Consider the following 9,245-nt stretch of genomic DNA (forward strand, 5'->3'; position numbering starts at 1 on the left):
AAGGGGGTGGAGTGTGGTGGTGAGGCCGCAGCTTATGCATCCAGTTCACAGAGGGCGGCCACTCAGACTCCACAGGAGGGAAAGGGACAGGAGGAGCTCTTCTGAGACCTTCCTCCTTTCATCCCTCTTTCCCAGGGACCCGTCTTCTCACTCTTCTGTTCCGTGGTAGGAGGCCAGGCTTTTCTGATCAGTGGGGGCATGACAGATCTTTTTCCATCCTTGTCCTTTGACCTGTTTGCATCTGCCTATTTAAATGTGGTTTCTAGTAACCAACATCCAGTTCGAGCTTGCTTAATCCAATATCGGGCATTTGCACAATTTCATGCGATGACCGGGATGATTCATTTTAAGTCTGCCATCTTGCTGTTTGTTTTCAAGGTGCCCTATTTTCTCTTTTCCACCTACGTTTGGGTTCAATGTGAAATTCGACTGTATTCCATTTGAAACATTCTTTTTCCTCAGGTATTGACTTGTTGAATTATATTTTGATTTTGAGATTGCCTTAGGATTTACAGCATCCATAGCAAGGTCTTGATTATCAGTTCACATATCACATGAGAGCCTTATGGTATACTTCCGTTCACCCTGCCTCCTGCCTCTGCTGTTTTACTCTTGCCAAGTATCTGACTTGTACATATATTATAACGTTGTGTTATTTTTACTTTAAACAATCAAGTGCCCATTAATAACAGTTTTAAAACAAAGTTTTGAAGTGTTTGTTTTTTGTAAAAATATTTACCCATAGATTTACCACTTCTTCATTTCTTGGCCTCTGCCCAAAGTCCTTCTGTCACTCCCTTGAAGAGCCGGTCTACTGATTCTCAGTTCCTTACATTTTAATATGCCTGAAAAAAAAGATTTCTTCTTCATCTTGAAAGATACTCTTAAACCAAACAGTGAACTCCCTCCCGTCGCGTCAATGCCGACTCACAGGGACTCCTGTGACTGGGCCCGTCTGCCCTGTGGGTTTCCGAGACTGTAGCCCCTGACAGGAGTAGAAAGTCTCACCTTTCCCTGTGGAGCGGCTGGTGCTTTCAAACTGCCGACCTTGCAGTTAGCAGCCCGACGCTCGCTCCGCGTCAACATCTGAAGTCATTGTTTGTTTCTGTTAGGCTTTCACAGGTCTTTAAAGGGGTTGCTCTGCTCGCGCTCTTCTGGGTTACAATGTTGTCTATAATAATCTACAATATTATTTTCTCTGGCTGCTTTTAAGATTTTATCTATTATCACTGGTTCTAAGCAAGTTGATTATGACAGACAGGGGTGTAGTTTTGTTCAACTTTATTGTACTCAGGATTCATTGAGCTTCTTTAATCCTACTGTGAAATTTGGAAAACTCATTAGCTATCATTTCTTCCCTCTGTCTCTCTAGTGCCCTTTGGAGATTGCAAGTATTCATGTATCAGATTGCTGGAGGTTAGCCCACAGCTCACAACTGCTCTGTTCTCTCTCTCTCTCCTCAATCTGCAGTGTCGAATCTACTGTGAGTTCAATCCAGTGGGCTTTTTCATCTCGAGAATTTTGTTTTGGTTCTTTTAAAAATATCCCCCACCTTTTTAATACATGGGCTTGTCTTTATGCTCTTGAATGAATAACGCGTAGTTATAATGTTAAATAAAACTTAAAAGAATCATTTTGTTGGGGGCTCGTACAACTCAACACAATCCATCCATCCATCCATTGTGTCAAGCACATTTGTACATTTGTTGCCATCATCATTCTCAAAACATTTGCTTTCTACTTGAGTCCTGGGTATCAGCTCCTCAAAATATGTTATTCCTATCATTTGTGTCATTTCAGAGTCTGTTTCTACTGATTAATTTTTCGCCTCACTAAGCATTGTATTTTGTTACGTGCCAGACTTTTTTGAGCTTTTTATTATGAATCAGGTGATGGTTTATAGAGCACATCATAGTTTTACATGCAATGATTCATACACATTCTGATTCCACTCATCTATTGCAATCCCCTGAATGGACTGTAACTTACCCACTTCCTCCATGTGTGTTCCAGTCCCATTCCTTATCCTTTCTTAACTCCGGACTTTTCCTGTGGATGAAGGCTGTTCTTTTGATCTTAAATAGCTGATTATTCTAACACAGAGGTGAGTTTAGCTCCAGACCTGAAGGAAAGGGCTATAGCCTTGGTGGCTGCACACCTGTAAGCCTGGTCTCGTTTACGACTTTAACGTCTATTTCACACTTCCACTCGCTCTACTCAGGACTTTACAGTGCGATTTTCTTCAGAACAGCTGGTAGTGGTAGCTGGGCACCACCTAGTTCTTCTGGTCTCAGGGTTGTGGAAAGTGATGCTTATGTGGTCCATTCGTCCAATGAACTAATGTTCATTGTATTTTCCTGGTTCTTGGATGCCAGGTGTTTTGACTTTTATATTATTGAGTGTTGGAGTATTTGTCTTTAAATATTTTTGAAGGCTCTTTTTCTGCCTCTTCTTTTTCCCCTTGGACTTAGTTAAGTGACCTGAAAACAGATCTTTTGAGATCTACTTTTAAACTTTTCAGGTGGCAACAAAGAAGCGTTTCATTTGGAACTCATTTTGTCTGCTACAACGGCAGGCAGAGTTTTAAGCAAGAGAGGAAATGATAGTATTTGCATTTAAGAAAACCACGCTGGCAGCGTGAAGAAGAGACAAAAAGGAGGGGGAAGGCAGAGAGAGCTTCAGGCAAGACTGCTATCTATCCCCCCACTGGAAACAAAGATGGAGGCAGCAGCCACTGCTGAGCTCTGTTTTTATCAAAGTGGGTGTCAACAGAACTCGATATAGATGAGCCCGACTGGGGAAAAAGTCTATCTTAAATGATCTATGAGCGCTGCATTACCCACTTGGGTCTCTAACAGATTCAGAGGCAATGAGAAGCCACTCATGAAGTTGCCAGTTCAGGGGTTTCTCATAGCCCTTGTTGAGCCCCGGTGGCACTAACAAGGGGTGGATACAGAAAGGAGACCAGACAGGGGCCCACAGAACCTAATGCTCCCCATCTTGCTGTCTGCAGGGTCTTTTCTTGCACAAGGCAAAGGAATGTCAGCCTCCGGTTCAGGATCCTGAAGACCGGTGATTTCTCTGGCCTATGCCATCACAGACTTCATGGGATGTGCCTTCTCTCTAAGTAAGTGTACCATCTGGCTGCTTGATGGAGCTTGGCATATTAGAGTCTTAGAAGACACCACACCTTTATAGACTGACACAGTGCCTCAAAATAATCTATTTCAGTGCTACAATTCTATTGATTGAGCTGTCTCTTTTTAATGAAAAGGACATTAATGAAGAATTTCATTCATACAACGTTAAAATGGCCTTCCTTTCTCATTGATCTGCTTCTAGAGAATTCCTAATGGCCCCCAGTCTTTGCTAAGTCCCAATCTGTGACCCACCCTCCACCTTCATTTTGAGATCAGAAGGGTTTTCCACAAGGTACCTACCAACAAATTAGGGAGTTTTTAAAAGTTTGTGGAAAAGGTAATTCAAAGATAATGGAGTTTTCCCATGAATGTTGAAACCCCGTCATATAATCCCTCTTGTTTTTGATGCAACAGTATGTCGCCTGACAGGAGGGTAGAGAAATCTGTCAAGTGCACAGTTGGAGAATGTCTTTGTCTAAACCTGAGTAACAGTTACATTATACAATAGAAAAGAAAAATAAAATTCAGCAACTGAGTTTCCTTGACTTCTTCTCCCTCTGTCAATTTAACCAAGAGTAAGCCAACGGTCTCTAATCAATTTGACCTTGTAAAAAAAACACCTCCCTTGTACTATAGGTAAGAGCCCCCAATAAAATGTTTTTTTATTATTTTAATCATTTTATTGGGGGCTCATACAACTCATCACAATCCATCTCTACATCAATTGTATAAAGCACATTTGTACATTCGTTACCCTCATCATTCTCAAAACATTTGCTCTCCACGTAAGACCCTGGCATTAGCTCCTCATTTTTCCCACTCCCTCCTGGTTGCCCCTCCCTCATGAGCCCTTGATAATTTATAAATTATTATCTTGTCATATCTTACACTGTCTTACGTCTCCCTTCACCCACTTTTCTGTTGTCTGTCTCCCAGGGAGGAGGTTATATGTAGATCCTTGTAATTGGTTCCCCCTCTCTACCCCACCCACCTTCTATCGCCACTCTCACCACTGATCCTGAAGGGATCACCCATCCTGGATTCCCTGTTTCCAGTTCCTATCTGTACCAGTGTACATCCTCTGGTCTAGCCAGATTTGTAAGGTAGAATTGGGATCATGATAGTGGGTGGAGAGGAAGCATTTAGGAACTAGAGGAAAGTTCTATGTTTAATCATTGCTACACTGCACTCTGACTGGCTGGTCTCCCTGCAACCCTTCCACAAGGGAATGTCCAGTTGCCTACAGATGGGCTTTGGGTCCCCACTCTGCATTCCCCCTCATTCACAATGATATGATTTTTTGTTCTTTGATGCCTGATACCTCATCCCTTTGACACCTTGTGATTACACAGGCTGGTATGCTTCTTCCATGTGGACTTTGTTGCTTCTGAGCTAGATGGCCGCCTGTTTACCTTCAAACCTTTAAGACCCCAGATGCTATATCTTTTGATAGCCGGGCACCATCAGCTTTATTCGACACATTTGCTTATGCACCCATTTATCTTCAGTAATTGTATCGGGGAGGTAAGCACACAGTGATAGGATTTTTGTTCTTTTATGCCTGATAACTGATCCCTTCGACACCTCGTGATTACAAAGGCTGGTGTGCTTCTTCCATGTGGGCTTTGTTGCTTCTGAGCTAGATGGCCGCTTGTTTACCTTCAAGTCTTTAAGACCCTAGATCAGGTATCCTCAAACTACAGCCCGAGGGCCACATGTGGCCTGCCCAGGACATTTATCCAGCCCACCGGGTGTTTTTGCCCCATTTTTTTTACTTTAAAATAAGATATGTGCAGTATGCGTAGGAATTTGTTCATAGTTGTTTATTTTTAAACTATAGTCCGGCCCTCCAACGGGTCTGAGGGACAGTGAATTGGGCCCCTGTTTAAAAAGTTTGAGGACCCCTTCCCTAGATGCTATGTCTTTTGATAGCCGGGCACCATCAGCTTTCTTCACCGCATTTGCTTATGATCCTACTTTGTCTTCGGCGATCGTGTCGGGAAGGTGAACATCATGGAATGCCAGTTTAATAGAACAATTTAATACAAGAAAGTATTCTTGCATTGAGGGAGTACTTGAGTGGAGGCCCAATGTCCATCTGATACCTTAATACTAAACCTGTAAATATATGCACATAAATCTATTTCCCCATCCTCATATATAAATATATTTACATATGTACATGCCTTTATTTAGACCTCTAAAAAATATCCTTTGCCTCCTAGATCTTTCCTCTAATTTCTTTTACTTTCCTCTTGTCCCACTATCATGCTCAGCCTTCATTTGGGTTGCAGTAATTCCTCTTGGTTACATTACCCTTGATTATGCCCTACCAGGCCTCCTATACCCTCCTCACCACTGACTTGGATCACTTGTTGTTCCCTTGTCCCCAGGTTTGTTAACACCACTTCCATAAAATGATTTATTAAAATGTTTAAAAAAATAAAGTACCTCCCATCCTGAAAGCCCTAGATGTAGGGATGCCTGGAGGTGGGGTGGGAGCGGGTGGGCTGTTGCTTCTCTCCTTTTTGCTTTTCTTGGAATAAGCAGAATTTGCTTCTCTTTGAGGATCAAAGCAGACATCCGAAGGAAGAGGAAATCATTAACATGAAGTATCACTGTTCATATGCTTTCAAATTGTTTTCAGGGAATTCTTTCATTTCATCTCTCTTCTCTGTATGTTTCACACACATGTGCACACACCCAAATAAGTTAACCCAAGTCACCCACAGGCTTTGTGGTCTTGCTTCCAAAATGCCATTGAAAACCAAAGAAAAGTACCGAGGCTCCCAGCATTCTAAGACTTCCATCTTAAACTCCATTTTAAAGTGATAAAAATCTGAAGCAAGGGGTTAGGTGATTTGCACAATTAAAGCCATGCAAGTTATCTGAAGAGCTGCAGGCCCTAACTCGGCCTCCCCAAAAGTAGGAAAAGGCTAACTGTGGTCTCTGTCTCCTGGCACCAAATAGGCACCTCTTAAAAGATCCCAAATGCCAAAACATGCCCAGGCTGTGTTTCTTAAGTAGCGAAGCTGGAATGTCCAACATAACAAACTCCTGGACATTTGGTTTCCAGCAGCACCTGGATCTGTTCAAACCTGATTGCGTTCACATCCAGGGCAGGAGAGGCAAGGAATCTGGGGGTTTGGGGGGGGTAGTATATTAGTCTGGGTACTTTAGAGAAACAAATCCACAGAAACTCATGTATAAGACAGAGTTTTATATAAAGGTTAAGTGCACATCAAGAAAACATCCCAACCCAGTTCTGCCCAAGCCCACAGGTCCAACATTAACCCATATATCCGACACCAATCCACAAAGTCCTCCTCCATCTCACAAAACACACGCAATGATGCCGATTGCATGAGGAAAGCTGAATCAGTGAACGTGTAAGCATCTCAGTACTGGCAGGGGTCTCCACACGGCTGCTCCAGCACCTGGGGCTTCTCAGGGTAAGTCCTTGGGGATGTCTTGCAGAAAGTGAGCCTTGCCAGCTGAAGCAGGGAACTGGCTAAGGCAGTTGCACCCTCGTCTGACCATCACAGATCAAGAGACCCAAGAACTAGAAAGGCAAGGCTCACCGAGCCATTTATCTCTCCGTCCTTCAATTAACCCCACATGTGTTTATCGGCCAGGTTGGCACAATAAACTTTAAACTATATCAGGTAGGGAGTGAGGAAGGAAGAAAGAGAAGCCAGAGTTACAATCAATGCCCACGAGGGGCTACAAATAGTAACTGGCTCCTACCAGGTCCTAAAGATAAAAGACAGTTCTCAGAAAAAGGTGAAAATAACAACTGGCAAACAAATATGAAAATGTGCACGTGTTCAGGAGCTGATTTCACTGACAGTATGAGGAAATTAGGCAATTGTTGTAAGCAGTGCAAGGGGATAATCCAAACAGCACAGATTTATATAGAGTAAAGGAATGTTGAGAGGAATTACAAAGCTACAACTCATTTTTCCAAAGGGGGTGGGGAGGAAGCCAATCAAATCATTACCAGACAAAACAGAATTTACATATCATGCAATCACTATTTCTAGGGCTACAAGATAGCTCAAAGGCAATGAGCTACAGACCACAAAGATTTTCCATCGAAACATAATATTTCTCTTCCTAATTATTCATAACAAGTTGTTAAGGGGAAGTTGGGTTGTTTGGAGGGAGGGAACACCCATTCCCAGAGAGGATGACCTCATAGTAAAGTTAAGCCCATAAAGAGTTTATGGGTAGTGGGGAGTTGGTAGGGACTTCTAAGGCCAAGGGCAGATAAAAACAAAAACAAGCTGCATCCTATAACTCATCTCATTCTTTCTATCTCACTCTTTATTTATTTCCTTACTTATAAATTCAAACAGTACACACACACACACAACACAAAATTAGAACACAGCAGTGAGACGAGACATTCAAAAGCTTCCATTGTGAGCTCCAAGTTTCATAGGTGAGAAACCTTCTATTTCCGCAGGTGCTCAGATACTGAGTGGCTATTAGATTGGCTTTCTGAGTTGTCAGAAGATTCAAGATCCCCACCCCTTTGCTCTCCAGCCAATCTATGAGCAATTTAAAATGCATTTTCCTGGAGATGGGACCAGAATGCTCATTGGCTATGTGACATTGGCTCCACAATGTGCCCAGCAGCACACAACATACACATAGAAATCTAGTTAGACAACACTACGTGTAATGTGAGTTTCTTTTCCCAATGATTTTCAAGGATATTTTTGGAGGACTTATTTTAATCCTTTCTATATCTTTAAAAGAAAGGATCCTCAGGAAATCTGACAAATGCATTCCTTTCTCCTGGGTGAATTACCTTGTATCAAAATGAGAAAGCATTTCAAATTGTTTTTTTCTAAAGTTAAACACTTCAGCACCAAGAATTGACAGACTACGCAGGAATATGGTTTAATTTCTCAATGTCTTGTGCTTTTTTCTTCCTATCATCCCCCAAAACTCTTACTCGATTCCGTTCCCACAACAGAAACCGTACTGGAGGCTGGTATGCCTGGCCCAGTCTCCAGGGAAGAAGATTGAATGGGAGAAGGGAATGGGAGGATAGTACTTCTTCCTTGCAGCAAATGCCAGGGGAACATGATCATCTGGAAATCAGAGACAGACTCTTTGGGACTCCAACCGCCCTACGTCTTCTCTGTTTCTGCTCTCTGTCCCCTCCATTAACCCGGGGCTGCTGGCCAAGACCCTGCTGGGGAAACTAAGACAACGGGTGGCTAGAAATGGACAAGATGACTCTGGGGGATGAGATGGAATTAGGAGTCCCACGGTCACAAGAAGGACTCCTAGTTTACCAAAAGGCTCTCAAACTGAAAGTCGCTGCCACTGAGTCAGTTCTGACTCCTACAACCAACTGTATCTAGTCTACATTAAAGATGGTCAGAGCCTCCAAAAAAGTCTATTTGCAGGGACTCCTCTAGGTTGACATTTAAGACAAGGTTTAATCAACAAGCCATTCAGAGCTCCTCTCTGAAGAGGGAAGGGCAGGGCCAGGAACAACTGACAATGAACGAGTTGTGAATGGCCACTCTTGACTCCAGTGACTGCCACAGATACACGGAGTGCTCTTCTTCTGGATGGACTCTGGGATGATCCCCCTTCAGGGATGCCATCTGCACTAGGAATGAACTTCCTATGAAAATATACACTTTGGTGCCATTTTGAGTTTCTGGCTTGGGTATTTAGTGGATTCTACCAGCAAGTGAGCATGCTTGGTAAAGTACAAAGGCGGGGGAAAGAGGCAGGTCTTCGACAAGATGGACTGACACAATGTCTACCACCATGGGCTCAAACATCAGAACTTTTGTGAGGATGGTGCCACATTGGGCGGTGTTTGGATCACTTGTGTGGAGGGTTGCTATGCGTCAAAGCTGCCTTGATGGCACCTAACACCACCATCAGATGAGACAGTGAGAATGGGGCAAAGAGTGGACTTTGTGGAATGAAGCTATTAAGACATTGGGACAGGATGAATTCAGAGAGAGGTGGTGACTTGGATGTTACTATAATGCTGAAAGATATGCTATTGGTATTTCCAATCCCAGCAGAGTCACCCATGATGGTCAAGTTCCAATGGCCCTTCCAGGCTAG

Source organism: Echinops telfairi, unplaced genomic scaffold (assembly GCF_000313985.2).
Source record: "Echinops telfairi isolate 266 unplaced genomic scaffold, ASM31398v2 ScPeMD7_10;HRSCAF=50, whole genome shotgun sequence".
In the NCBI taxonomy this organism is placed as follows: Eukaryota; Metazoa; Chordata; class Mammalia; order Afrosoricida; family Tenrecidae; genus Echinops; species Echinops telfairi.